Genomic DNA, 12,360 nt, shown 5'->3' on the forward strand with positions numbered 1-12,360 from the left:
GGGTGAGTATGGCATCGGTCATGGACCGGTCCAGGTTCAATACAAAGAACGCACCGGATATTTTCTACATCCAGAATCTCAAGAAGAAACCTACGGAGACTTTTCGTGAGTATACTACTCGTTGGAGGTCGGAAGTGGCCAAGGTCAGGCCATCTTTGGACGAGGAACAGATGAACAAGTTCTTCGTCAGAACACAGGATCCTCAGTATTATGAAAGATTGATGGTCATTGAAAACCATAAGTTCTTTGATAGAATCAAACTCGAGGAAAGAATCTAAGAAGGAATCACGAGCGGGATGGTAACAAATTTTGAGGCACTACATGCCACAAATAAGGCATAACAATCAGGTGGCATAACGAAGAAGAGAGATGTTGGGCAGTAATAGTGGCTCAGGGACCAAAATCTCCACTTACCTATCAAACACCTCCACCCACATATCAAACACTCGTACCCACATATCAAATACCTCCACCCACATACCAAGCACCACCGCCCATATATCAACCCTCATCTCCCAAATATTCCCAACCAACCACTGTCCATCACACCTATAACTCCCAACCGTCTCATTTCCAATCACCACCGACTCACCAAAATTATCCAAGACCAAGACCCAACTTTGACCACAAGCCACCCAAACAATACACTGTCATTGCTGAACCCATCGACCAGTTGTATGAGAGGTTGAAAGTCGCGAGTTATGTCACTCTTGTTCCCGATATGGCATTAGAAAATCCCTCCCAATGGGTCAATCCAAATAAAACTTGTGCATACCACTATGGTATGAATGGGCACACCACTGATGAGTGTCGAACATTGAAAGATAAGATCCAGATGCTAATTGACAACAAGGTCATACAAGCAAAGGAAATTGCACCCAATGTCCGCAACAACCCCCTTCCTGATCATAGAGGTGGTGGGGTACATGTAATAGAGACGAACGAAGAATGGGACCTTGAGAGGTTGATTAGGCTTATTCAGGAAGGCAATGTCTTTAAAGTTGCAGTCACACCTACTCCTATTGTGGTACAGACTCAGTCACCAATCGAGGTTGAGGTAGCTGCACCGATTCCATTTGAGGTAGAGGTGGCTCCACCTGCGGCCACCCCCGCTCCATTCGAAGTAGAAGTGGTCACACCTTTCACATTGACAGTATCAACCACACCCCGTTTTGACTCAAAAGAAATACCTTGGGATTACGTTGCCGAAGCTCGGCGAAAGGGAAAGGCAAAAATGGAGGAATCTGATGCTGCACAAGGAATGACTAGGACTGGAAGAGTCTATACACCTGAACATTTGGGAGGACCAAGCAAGGATGCCACTACCAAGTAGCTTGTTATTGAAACATGGGCAGATGACATGAAATTCGAATGGAATCGTCAGGAGGTGATCATTCACGGAGATGGGAGTAACCCCATTTACACTATTGAAACCATCCCGGTTATTGGACATAGAAGAAGGCTAGGAGGGGAAACTTATGATCACATTGAGCGCGTCAACGCCGTTGAGAAGGACAAATGTTGGAGTAGCAAAATAGAAAGCATATTCGCATGGTCTGGGTATGAACCCGGCAAAGGGCAGGGGAAGAACCTCCAAAGTATCACTAAAACAATACAACTAAAGGGTCATGGTACTACTTTGGGGCTCGAATATTAGTACACATAGCAAGAATACAATGATTGGTCGCCTCCATGGAGCGGACCGAATTACCCTCTCGAGCAACCAGTGCCACGTCTAGATCAAGCTTTTCACCAAGCCGACACAAAATGGGGCACCGCAGAAGAAGAAGTATTAGCTGGGTTGTGGAATTTGTTCTTAGAGGATGAAGACATGGATTGCAGTGCCATAATTGAGGAGGAGGAGTAGGAAGGCCTCACCATTCAGACCATAAATAAGGGAGTTGTTCTCAAGAACTGGACCGCCATACCATCCTGAGCCCACCGAGTCCCTGGGTAGCTTGGCAAATTTTACTTCTATAGCCATTCTAGGCACATAAGATTTTCAGTAATTTTGTTTTAAGACTTACTTCTTTCAATATAAATGCTCGATTCATCGAGTCGTACTTGTATGGATGATTTTTTAATTTTAATCAAATGCATTTGCTCTTTATTATTCATTATTATTTTTTACAGTTTTTCTTTCTACAATGTTATTATTACTTTTCCTGATGAACCGGTGACTGTGACATGTAATGAGGCAATGCAACATAGAAATAATGATTCAGATGAAGAAGATGAGATACCCAAGGAAATTGTCAGGGAGGTTGAAAACTTTGAGAATAAGCCTAAGTCCAATTTGGATGAAACCGAAGTAGTAAATTTGGGGGACGCCGAGACCATCAAGGAAACTCGCATCAACATCCACTTGTACCAACAGAAAAGGAAGAGATATCCATTTCCTAAAAGAATATGAGGACATTTTTGCATGGTCATATGATGACATGACCGGTTTGAGAACGTCTATAGTGGTTCACAAGTTGCCTACTAATCCCATGTGTCCGCCAGTAAAGAAGAAACTCCAAAAGTTTAAACCAGATATGAGCCTGAAAATCAAGGAGGAAGTTACCAAGTAGATCAAAGACAAAGTTCTCAGGATGATTGAGTACCCAACTTGGTTAGCTAACATTGTGCCAGTTCCAAAGAAGGATGGGAAAGTCAGGGTATGTGTTGACTATCGGGACATAAACAGAGCGAGTCTCAAAGATGACTTTCCACTACCAAATATACATATCCTGATCGATAACTGCTCCAAGCATGAACTCCAACATTTTGTAGATTTCTTCGCGGGTTATCACCAGATTTGGATGGACGAAGAAGACGCGGAGAAAATAGCTTTCATTACACCATGGGAGGTATACTGCTACAAGATGATGCCATTTGGTCTAAAGAATGTTGGGGTTTCCTACATGAGAGCCATGACAACTATCTTTCATGATATGATACACAAGGAAATAGAGGTTTATGTGGACGATGTCATTATCAAATCCAAGAGGGTCGCATATCACATAGCAGACCTGAGAAAGTTCTTTGATAGGTTAAGAAGGTACAATCTGAAGCAGAACCCCACAAAGTGTGCATTCGGGGTTCTCGCAAGAAAGTTATTGCGATTCATTGTCAGCTGTCGAGGGATCAAGTTAGACCCGTCTAAACTCAAGGATATTCAGGAGTTATGCCACCTAGGAGCAAAAAGGACGTGATGAGCTTCCTGGGACGTTTCAACTGTATCAATCGGTTCATAGCATAGTCCACAGTCATATGTGAACCTATCTTCAAGATTCTGAGAAAAGATGCCGAGACAAGTTGGACCGAGGATTGTCAGAAAGCGCTCGACAGGATTAAGGAGTACCTATCCACACCACCAGTTTTGGTCCCACCAGAGCCGGGGAGGCCTTTGCTACTCTATCTATCTGTATTAGATGGAGCCTTCGGATGTGTTATAGGACAACATGACGAGACAGGAAAGAAGGAGCAAGACATATATTACTTGAGTAAGAAGTTCACACCTTATGAAGCGCGGTACTCTCTGCTGGAACGCACTTGTTATGCTTTGACCTGCACAACTTAGAAATTGAGGCATTACTTCTGTGCCTACACTACATACCTCATATCCAGGATGGACCCTCTAAAGTACATATTTTAGAAACCCATGCCAACTGGGAGGTTAGTCAAGTGGTAGATACTGTTAAGTGAGTTTGATATCATCTACGTAACTCAAAAGGCGGTCAAAGGACAAGGATTGGCAGATTATCTTGTTGAAAATCCGGTGGGAGGAGCATACGAACCTTTGAAAACATATTTTTCCTGATGAAGAAGTGTTGTTCGTAGGGAAAGACATTACCGAAGCATACGACGGTTGGAGGATGTTCTTTGACGGAGCTGAAAATTTCAAAGAAGTGGGCATTAGAGCAGTTTTGGTATCAGAAATGGATCAACATTATCTGGTATATGATAAACTCAGATTTCCCTGCACCAACAACATGTCGGAGTATAAAGCCTACATACTAGGGCTCAACATAGCAATCGACATGAACATTTAGGAGCTATTGGTAATCAGTAATTCAGATTTGTTTGTGCATCAGGTACAAGGAGAGTGGGCCACCAAGAATTCCATGATATTGCCATATTTGCACCATGTGCACGAATTGAGAAAGAGGTCCATAAAGATAGAATTCGGACATGTGCCTAGAATTCAGAATGAGTTTGCGATGCATTGGCCACCTTGTCGTCTATGATACAATATCCAGATAAGAATTATATTGATCCCATTCCGGTGAGGATCCATAATCAGCCAGCATATTGTGCTCATGTTGAAGAAGAAAAAGATGGAAAGTCTTGGTTCCATGACGTCAATGAGTATTTGTCGAAGGGAGAATATCCGGAGCATGCAAATCACACTCAGAAATGCACACTCCGGAGATTGTCCAATCACTTTTTCCACAGTGGAGGAAATCTGTATAGAAGAACTCCCGATTTGGGATTGCTAAGATGTGTCGACGCAAAAGAAGCTTCTAAACTACTTGAGGATGTGCATACCAGAACCTGTGGACCGCACATGAATGGTTTTGTCTTGGCTAAGAAGATACTCAGGGCCTGCTACTTATGGATGACCATGGAGACAGATTACATCCAATATGTCTGCAAATACTTCCAGTGCCGGGTGCACGCCGATATGATAAAAATGCCGCCAAACGAGCATAATACAACAAGCTCACCCTGGTCATTCGTCGTTTGGAGAATGGATGTTATTGGTCCAATTGAGCCCATTGCTTCAAATGGACACATGTTTATTCTGGTAGCCATTGATTACTTCACAAAATGGGTAGAGACTGCATCTTACAAAGCTGTGACCAAGAAAGTCATCGCAGATTTTGTCAAATATCGTATTGTTTGTGGATTCAGAGTTCCTGAGTCCATTATTACTGATAATGCAGCCAATCTCAACAGTGATTTAATGAAAGCCATGTGTGAAACTTTGAAAATCAAGCACACGAATTCCATAGCCTATAGACCTCAGATGAATGGAGCCGTAGAAGATGCCAACAAAAACATCAAGAAAATACTAAGGAAGATGGTAGAGAACCACAAACTATGGCACGAGAAGATACCTTTTGATTTATTGGGATACCGCACTATGATTCGCACATCAACTGGGGCAACTCCCTACATGTTGGTTTATGGTAACGAGGCTGTCATCCCAGTCGAGGTAGATATTCCTTCTTTAAGAATCATACAGGAAGCTGAACTCAGCGATGTAGAGTGGATAAGGAGTCGCTATGAAAAATTGGCCCTTATCGATAGAAAGAGGATGAACGCGGTGTGTCACGGTCAACTTTATCAGAACAGAATGTCCAGAGCTTTCAATAAAAGGGTCAAACCAAGGCAATTCGCAACACGACAGCTGGTGCTGAAGAAGATCTTCCCACATCAAGATGAAGCCAAAGGGAAATTCTCATCCAACTGGAAAGGTCCTTATATGGTTCACAGGGGGCTGATAGGAGGAGCACTCATACTTGCTGAGATGAATGGAGAAATCTGGTCAAAACCAACTAATTCATACGCAGTCAAGAGATACTATGCTTAGATTATTTTCATTTCTTCATATGATGTAATTGAACTATGCTTGATCTGATTCCCGTTTAAGAGGGGATATGTAGGCAGCCTTATGAGTTCTGTCATATCTTAATAAAAATTCCATTTCCCCCCAAGATCATAAACTAGGGCAGAATTTTGAGGACCCTCAAAATTTCGGAGCAAGTCCAGCCAATGCCAAAATGTGTCAGACGATTAGAAATCGGTTAAGAAACTAGGGTAGAATTTTGAGGAGGACCCTTAAAATTCCTACATAAGAAAGCTGCAGTGTCTCTAAAACGTGTTACAATCACTAGTATATATCAAGATGTTTCTAAAATGGCTCTATTTTTATCAATAATTGCATATTTTTTGAAAACTTTATTTTCGTAATAGTCAGGTGTTACCCAGTGGAACTCGAAAAGGCCTCCAGAATGGAGCAAAGCAAGGCCAGTAGACAGAAGCACGAACCAACCTCCCCTCACGAAACTTACAATTTTTCTTTGAACGTAGGCACATTTGACGTAATGATAGCATTCGTAGATATGTATACACAAAGAAAATTCGCTATCAATCAAGACATCAGACACCGAATATATCTCCAGCTAAGACATATACTACTCTTATTTGCTACTTGCTCTCTGCATGAGGCTAATCCCTGCCTCTATATTTGCATGAGGCTAATCCCTGCCTCCACATTTGCATGAGGCTAATTCTTGCCTCCCCATCTTGCATGAGGCTAATCCCTGCCTCCCCATCTTTTATGAGGCTAATCTCTACCTCCCCATCTTGCATGACGCTAATCCCTGCCTCCATATTTGCATGAGACTAATCCCTGCCTCCATATTTGCAAGAGGCTAATCCATGCCTCCCTATCAGCATGAGGCTAATCCTTGCCTCTCATCTTGCATGAGGCTAATCCCTGCCTCCCCATCTTGCATGAGGCTAATCCTTGCCTCCATATTTGTATGAGACTAATCACTGCTTCCCTATCTGCATGAGGCTAATCCTTGCCTCCCATTTTGAATGAGGCTAATCCCTGCCTCCCCATCTTGCATGAGGCTAATCCCTACCTCCATATTTGCATGAGGCTAATTCCTGCCTCCCTATCTGCATGAGGCTAATCCTTGCCTCCCCACTTACATGAGGCTAATCCCTACCTCCATATTTGTATGAGGTTAATCCCTGCCTCTGTATCTGCATTAGGCTAATACCTACCTCCATAATTGCATGAGGCTAATCCTTGCCTCAATACTTGCATAAAGCTAATCCTTTTCTCCACATTTGCATGAGGCTAATCTCTGCCTCTATATCTGCATGAGGCTAATACTTGCCTCCCCATCTGCATGAGGCTAATCCTTGCCCTCATTCTTGCATAAGGCTAATCCCTACCTCCACATTTGTGTGGGACTAAGCACTGTTCCTTTTTTCACAAATATTGCTCTATTTCTAGCACTATCTATTTGCTTTTCTATCGGGCTAAGCTCTGCCCTTCATTTCACAAGACAAAGCCTTGTCTTGTTAACATCATATTATTGCATCTTATGGCTAAAATAGCGCCAATCTATCCAAAGGCTTCATAGTCTAAAAGGCATCATTCTCATAGTCGGAAGACACCATGCCATGGCCTGAGGATCCCTTTAATTTGCATATCATTATTCAAAGGCGTCATGGTTCGGAGGCACCATCTGCATGGCCTGAGAATAACATTTCATGGCCTATGAATCCCTCACTAAACAATTCATTGCCCAGGACATCATGGTCCAAGGACGTCATCTTAACCGTCCAAAGACAACCTTTATTGTCCAAAGGGAATCTGCATCATGTTTAAATATTTCGCACAAATACATGTCAGCAGCATCTTTTCATCTGTAGGTGACCAGCAAGAAACTGCTATTCTAGCAGGAGCGACCTCGCTCTAGTTTTTTTCAACTATCTCAAACCTTAACCGTTCACCATAGCCGCTCTTGTATCCCTTGTACGTTCTTGCAATGACTTCATCAGTATATTCCGCCAATGAATCCAGAACTACACATGGCATGATTCCTGTAAAACCAGGGATATGTAGAAAACTCAAGACCAGAGTCCGGCCTCTATCTTTCAAAACATCCCGTCCGGTCAAAATTGGCCATCATTTCTTTACCCGAAAACTCTTTCATCCTACCCGGGTAAATAGGGGCAGCAGTTGATACCCAATTTTTTCTCATATATTTTTAATACATATATATACCTTCAAAATAGCACATATGTAGTTATAAGCATGCATAAGCATTTTTATAAATTTACTATAGTTTTTAAATGCTCGAAATTGATTTATTTCTTCTCTTTTTTATTTATAAAATTCCCAAAGTTATCCTTCAATTTATTTTTGTGGCGATTTAGTCATCTAAATTCTTTATTTATGCCAAAATATTGTTTAAATATTTTAGTGCATTTTTTTATAATTGCATTTATATTTTTAGGCTAAATTGAATATCTTTGCAATAATAGCTCTACTAATGCATAATTATATTATTGATGCATAAAAGGATCTTTTATATTTTTAAAATGTTAAATAACTATTTTAAATCATTTTAGTACATGAAAATATATTTTTTAGAAATTATTTATTATTTTTTATAAATTATATAGTATTAAAATGTCTATTTAACATCTAGCCAATTTTATTTAGCCCCAATTTAACCCAATTACTAGCCCAATCCCCAATTAAATTCCTAGCCCAAACCCTAAAGACCCGACTCGGCCCCAATACACTTTAATCTCGGCCATTAATCATAAAGATCAACGGCCACAAACGAGCCTTCCTAAAATAAACCCAAAAGAACCCCCCCCCAAACCCTATCATTCTACAATCTACACTACCCGCCGCCCTGAAACCCCTCTTTGCTCTCAAATGCTCTCAAACCTAACCCAAATCAAACCTCACTAACCCTCGTCCATGGCTGTCTACGATGATCTCTCACCACCTCTCAGGCCTCCAATGGCCTCTCTCACGTTGGTATTGCCATCTCCAGGGCCCTCAAGGGACCAGGGTTAGTTGGCTTGCATCTATGGTTCCTTTCTCGCCTGTTTCAGGCCGTTCCAGTGTGATTCTGAGTAAGATCGTCTTATATTGACTACGATCTATGGGTTTCTTAGCATGTTTCTTTACTTCTTTGTTGTTCTCTTCGAAACCCTAATTTCTTTTCTTAACCTCTTATATCTGTACAGATCTAAGATGATCTGGGTTTGTTTCATGTGAGTTTTACAACAACCTTGAGGTTCTTTACAAGAATCGTATGATTTTCAAGTGATTTTCATCTTTTTCTAAACTAGGGTTTTTGGAATTTCTTTTACAAAATGTTTGATGACTTTTTGTGTTTAATATTCTGCTTCTCATATGGTTTAACTGATTTTATAAGTCTGCTGCAACCTTAGCTCGCTTGTACTAAAAGCTCTAATTTTTGGGGTTCTTCGTTTGATTTTTGAGTACTGGTACATCTCAGTGTGTTCTTGCTTTGGGTTCTTGTAATTTCTCGTGATTTTCTTATCCTAATATGCTTCTACTGAATTTTTTAGTTCCTTTTTTACTAATTCTATATGCTTGTGTTCATCCTAACTATTCATTTCAAGATTTGTATCTTTCTCATTGAATCAGTGTCGTTTAACTTTTTGTTTTGTTAAAGTTATGTGTCGATTCCTGACTATTCATGTCTTTGCCTTATTTTATTTGCTAAACTTGCTGACTCTTTCATGACTTCTCTCTTTGATTGAACCTTTGATTATTCTGAATTCCTTATTTTCTGGTTTGATTTGTACACTTTCCCTTAAACTTTCGATTCTTACCTTTCTACTCGATTTGATTGAATTGCCTGACTTAATTAATTTTCCCTTGCCTTGTTTGTATTTTTGCTGATTCTTACTGATTATTTCCTTAATTGAAACTTCTGTTCATTTACTCCTAATTACCTACTCTATATCCAACCCTTATTTGATTTTCTTCCTTAAATACCTAGCATGCTTTTACTATTGATTTGATTATCCCTTGATTAAGGGAAGGACTTGTTGATTTACATATGTGATTAATTCCACAAACTTCCCTGATTTTCTACTTTATTGATCTCTTAACTTATTTGTTAATCTTTTGATTACTGTATAAACCCTCCCTTATATTAAGTTATGGACAATGGACATAGTTCAAAAAATCACTACTCCTTGCACTCTAAAATTCTCTTTCTCTTCTGCTACTTGTGATACTCACTGATCTAGCTGGTTGAAAGCCAAGGTTAGATATTGGAACTTTATTTGTTATACATTCTGCACCCTTTTCTTCAACTGGTATGTCTCTAGTTAAGTTTTGAAATCCAAACCTTATGTGTTTCATTCCTGCACTAGTTCATCAGTTATGAATTCAACCTGTATTCCCATTTACTTCTTTGCTCAGCATGTCTGAACTTTGTCATGTTCAATGCATGCCTTATATTCTGCACTCTTTCCTACTTACTTCTTTGCCTAGAATGTCTAAAATTCTGCCCTGTTCAATGCATATTTATATTCTACACTCTTTCCTGCTTACTTCTTCACCTAGCATGTTCCAACTGTATATTTAATCCTGGTCAAGATATGCCAACTATTATCAATGCCTTAACTACTTACTGTCCACGATTATCCTGCTGAGTCTTTATGATCCTAAGTGTTGTATGCAGTTTGTTGACTATATGTTTCCTCTATACCCTATCCATGCACCCCAATGTGACTTTTATGTGCCCCAATCCCTTTATCCCCATGTGAGATCTGTTTGTTAAGTGTTCTTTTCTGAATCTGGATGTTTCTTATGACCAATTGATTGTCTGCTGATTTGGTACTCGTCTCAAACTGTCTTTTACGACCAAATTATTTCCTGTTTCTGAAAAACGTTTTCTACTTCTAAAGTCATCTCATGCTATTTTCAAAATAAAACTATATCAAGCACTCTCACTTTACTCTTAGAAAACTAGGTTTCGCCCCTCTGACATGTGTACTACCTTAAGATCCTTGAGATTTCTCTGAACTCTGTCATGTCAGAGCTGGCCTCTCCATACTGCACCTAAATTATTTATTGTTTGAGAAAAGGTCTAGGTGTGAGCGCTGTCCCGGATCCTTGAGGTCCTTAGGGAACTTTGACATATCTAGACATGATATTGGCTATGGAACTTTGGAATTTGAGGCTATTGGAAGATTGGAAATCATTTGGGCCTACTACAGGCTCCCTATAGATTAATTTCTGTAATTTTCTATTTTCAATTCATTGGTTTGTAATAATTATTGTAAACAACATTGGGGTGATTAGTGAAAAGGGTGGGTGGTTATATATATATATTTTGGGTAAATCGGGTAGATATCATGCTATGGTTGTGTTAATATATTTGTTATGTTTGCTTTACTTCCACAATATTAGAAACCATGCCTATAGGATCTGAATGGATTTAATAGAGATCATGCCTATAGGGTTGTGTTAATTCAAATATATTTGCTATGTTTGCTTTACTTTCACAATATTAGAGACCATGCCTATAAGTTCAGAAGTCAGCTTTTAATAATAGAGATCATGTCTATAGGGTTAAAATCAGCTCTAATAGAAATCATGCCTATAGAACTTAAAACCAGTTTAGTTAGATAAATCAGTTTAACTCATGTTTATTCACTCTGAATTGGTTTAATTAATCTGTCTGTTTCCTGAATAGTTCAAATGCTTCCTTAAACTAATACTGCTAGGATCTCAAGTAAATGTTTAAAAATCATTTTTACTGTTTTATTGCATTTCTGATCAATATAGATACCATGTTTTTAGGACGTCATTGTTATGCGTTTAGGCAAGCCTCTATGGCGATTAAAATTTTACAACTATAAAACTGCGCATTGTTATTTCAAATTGCTCACATTCTTAGGTCTAAGTTAATAGGTCTTTGACACTTAATGTTGTATAATCCCTGCTCACCTAGATATCATGTTCTAAGATTTTCTCTTAAATACTTGATTGTTGTTTGAAGACGTGCACTTACTTGTTATATTTGTGTAGGTGACTATGGGCCAACAATTTGTTCTCTTCAAATGCAGTCCTAATTGTTTTTGATTAATGCCTAGACTTTTATCATTTAAACCTTAGGAAGTTCTAGAACTACCCAAATTAGAGGTCATAAATACCTCCAGGGCCACAAGGAAAGGATGTGTAATGCACGCATAGGACATTTTCAAGGTTGCTAGAACGCTTTAGGCTATGACCAAGAGAAGGAATTTGTTAGTAAGGATATGATGACTACGCGCTGATGTCACGTGTAGCCTCTCATTGAGGAGTGATTACCGGACGTTGTGTGGGGTGATCCTGTAGGCTAACCAACCTAGGAGCCCTCTTTCCTAATGTTTAAACTTTACTTTTTCTCTTTAACCAACCTAGGAGCCCTCTTTCCCAATCTTTGTATATGCAACTTGTTCAAGTCTTTTCCCTTTGTCTCATTACTTGAGTCATACAATGTACAAAACATGCCTTTATTTGTAAGTATGTGTTTAAACTATTTATTTGTCAAAAGGACTAATTCATAAGTATAAGTTCGGTCGGTTCCCACCGTTGCGGACCGAGAGGAGTGCCTAACACCTTCCCCTCAAGGTTATTTCGAGACCTTACCCTAAATCTCTGGTAATGCAAACTAGTCTAAGAGTTAATCACTCTAGGTGCCCTAATGCACCACAATCCGTTAGGTGGAAACTCTTCAAAACCCAAATATCAAAAGGAAATGACTTATTACCCACCATGAACGTCGGAACCCGAACTTCTCT

This window comes from Nicotiana tabacum, chromosome 6, assembly GCF_000715075.1.
Source record: "Nicotiana tabacum cultivar K326 chromosome 6, ASM71507v2, whole genome shotgun sequence".
Lineage (NCBI taxonomy): Eukaryota > Viridiplantae > Streptophyta > Magnoliopsida > Solanales > Solanaceae > Nicotiana > Nicotiana tabacum.